Source organism: Engraulis encrasicolus, chromosome 22 (genome assembly GCF_034702125.1).
Source record: "Engraulis encrasicolus isolate BLACKSEA-1 chromosome 22, IST_EnEncr_1.0, whole genome shotgun sequence".
Classification (NCBI taxonomy): domain Eukaryota; kingdom Metazoa; phylum Chordata; class Actinopteri; order Clupeiformes; family Engraulidae; genus Engraulis; species Engraulis encrasicolus.
Genome location: NC_085878.1, coordinates 42,105,077 through 42,108,015, shown reverse-complemented (window position 1 = coordinate 42,108,015; position 2,939 = coordinate 42,105,077). Strand labels below are relative to the sequence as shown.

Genomic DNA, 2,939 nt, shown 5'->3' with positions numbered 1-2,939 from the left:
CAGATATTCTTATAATTAACAAAGTTGTTACATAATGCACATCCAATACACCAAGAACATTTAACCGAAGACACACATGCATTAATTGACAAGTCTTTCTCATTTTGTGTTTTAGAGTTGATGACAGAGCCAATCTTCACGCAGTGTTGCCAAACCCTCATTGGCTGCAAAACTTGTGTGGAGGAGTGGCATAGGAACTCCGACACCTGTGCAAAATGTAGGGGAAGTGTTGAAGGAGACAGCATGTTTGAAGTTAAGGGCCTATCTGAGGCACTGTCTGTCCTGAGGTCTCTTTTTGAAGAGGAGTAATATGTATTTGTTTACTCGCAAACAAGTATTATTATTTTGTTTACAGAGAAGTGAGTGATACAGAGTGTTTTTATTTTGTTTTTATTTTGTTTACCGAGTACTGAGTGTTACAGTGTTTTTATTTTGTTTTTATTCTTTTTACGTGGGTCAGAGTTCATACGCCCACTGCCACTAATTCCACTCTTTTACATTCTTGTATTTTTTACAAATCTCAACCCAAATGTTTACACATTGCGCCGAGTTGTGGTAATGAGAAAGAGAAGCGCCTCTTTGAATGGTGTGAAATCATTGTTGACTGCTCTAGACAACAGTTCAGAAATGTCAGAATATTGTTCTGCAAACTGGTTCTCAGCCATAAGTTCGACGACTTCTGCTAAAAATGGATCTACTCCAAAGGTAGATTGTGGTGTTAGGGTGGATCCAGCTGCTGTCTGTAAAGTTCTGCTGCTTCAGCTGAGTGAGGCAACAGCTCCTGTGGATTTTTTGGGACGCCCACTGCCAGCCAAGTCGTTTGGTGTTCCTTTTCCTGTAAAATAAAGATACTGTTGACATTGAGACGTACTGTATGTGTGTCTGTTTTTAATTCTGTTCTAATTCTTCTGATGTTTGCAATACTGGTTATTTTACCTGGAATACGGTGAGCATTCCAAGACTCCACCACTCTTGTAACACCAATCTGGCACAGCTGACCAGTCAGGCAGGACACGCAGTATTTGACAAGACTGTCATCCATGTCAAGCAATTCCTGGTCCACCAACTGCAGAAGGGCTTTCTTCAGGGGGTAGTTGACACGGCTATTTATCTCTGGCCAGATTCGTTCAACTGTGTGATTCTGAATATGAGGAAAAAAACATTAATTTATTCCAATGGTCAAATGAAAAAATGTCTTTTACACTACATTTTGCAGACTTCTCTACAGTAAGTGTGTTGGAAAGCATTGCAATTCTGAAAAATAAGACTATTTCAAAACAATAATTTGTTTTAACAGCACAAACAATAACACATATTAACAAATAATTTCAACAGGGATAGCCACAGTGTGTGTTGGTGCAGCAACTATAGAACATACTGAACTGTACCCTTGTGGATGGAGTTTGCAAGTAAGGTCTTCTCTCTTGAGTGTAGCGATGAGGTGACAGCAGCTCCTGAATGAAGAGCGTCAAATAAAACTCCTTCCCGTGGTCCACGCGAACCTGGTCCCACATCCCATTAGCTAGTATTGCAGGCCTATTGGATGAAAAAGTTGGTTTTAATTTGAGCATTTCATATGTAACCATTCAAAATCATTCTTTTAAAAATTTAAATGATTCGGCTATAAAGTAGGCTAACTGTTACGCTGACAGCATATTGTCACACTCGCTTATGGATACTATTTCCAGTGGCAGTATAAGAGCCTGTCAGTTATAGGGGACTACAGCTTTTCTTTGTAGGACATCCAAAATCACAGTCTACATATCGCAATCTTGATATCATATTGATATTCGCCAGCATCGGGCTTGGCTCATATAAATGATTGAATACTGTTATATGTGCACAAACTACACAATGTTACCTGAAAACATCTTCATAGATGGTAAGGTTATTTTTTATGGCCATGGTGGAGTGACCAACAATCTTTTTGCTATAGCCGTCAATGGCTACAACATGTGTAACCCCAAACATTTGCAACTTTTCATTCTGGTCCAGATGAATCTTCTGTCCCATGTAGTCTGCTTGGTATGGTATGGGGTTGAGGTTGCGAGCACCCTAAAAGAAGACAAAAATAATGTGACAAAACATAGGCTTCAACATTATCCTCAACAGATCCAGCACAGCTACACCTAACCTTAGGCTAGCCTACTTGAGTCAGTTTCATGCTTGGCTATTTTAACTTACAGGCTCAGTCTGGATGTGGCCAATAGGACTCTTTGGACTCTTTTTAGCCCATGAATTATTTTGCCATTGAATAACCTTGAGAGAGGATGATCCATGTTCAGTTTTAGGGCCATTGGCCCACCCCAGAGAAAGGATGCTGATGTTAGGTATAATATATGGCCACTGGGTGGCAGCATGGGGTTGCGCATTGGAGGGAGGCAGGATGACCTTACACTTCGGGGCTATCCTATGCGAACTATAATCATTGATCCATGAATTGATTTCTCATCAGCTTCATCTACAAGTGTATGTCTTAGTAATTGCGATGGTTATAAGTAGCCTAGGAACACAGAAGTACGCCAGTAGATAAGTGACACACCGCTACCTCAAACATCTTGAATTTGTATAGCCTACCTGGCGTCTTGCTTCATTGTAAGGTCGGTGTATAGTTCTAAGCACTGATCCTATACGAGTCTCTGCAGCATGTACCCCTTTCACGGCAAGGTACCCCTTCATCATCCTTCTGCCAAATGTTGGTCCCGTCTAGAAACAACAAATGACCTGCTTTCACCATACCAATCGAAATAAATTGCTTTGCACATGCACATAGGCCCATCAAAGACGAGTGCAGTTTTCATACCTCGGCTATGGCTTTTGCCACCTCCAACTCCAGATGTTCCTCGGGCAACCCCCTCAAGTTTACGCAGTTGTCAGCACAGTACTTTCGCACATTCCGGGCTGAAAATCCTCTTCCGCCCCCACTTTCCACTGAAATG

The 2,939-nt window shown here is 41.3% G+C and overlaps 1 pseudogene; it reads right to left on the bottom strand.

Annotated features, from left to right (window-relative positions):
• Positions 1-533: 533 nt before the first annotated feature.
• LOC134438210 (uncharacterized) lies at positions 534-2,697 on the bottom strand (annotated as a pseudogene).
• Between the last annotated feature and the right edge of the window lie 242 nt (positions 2,698-2,939).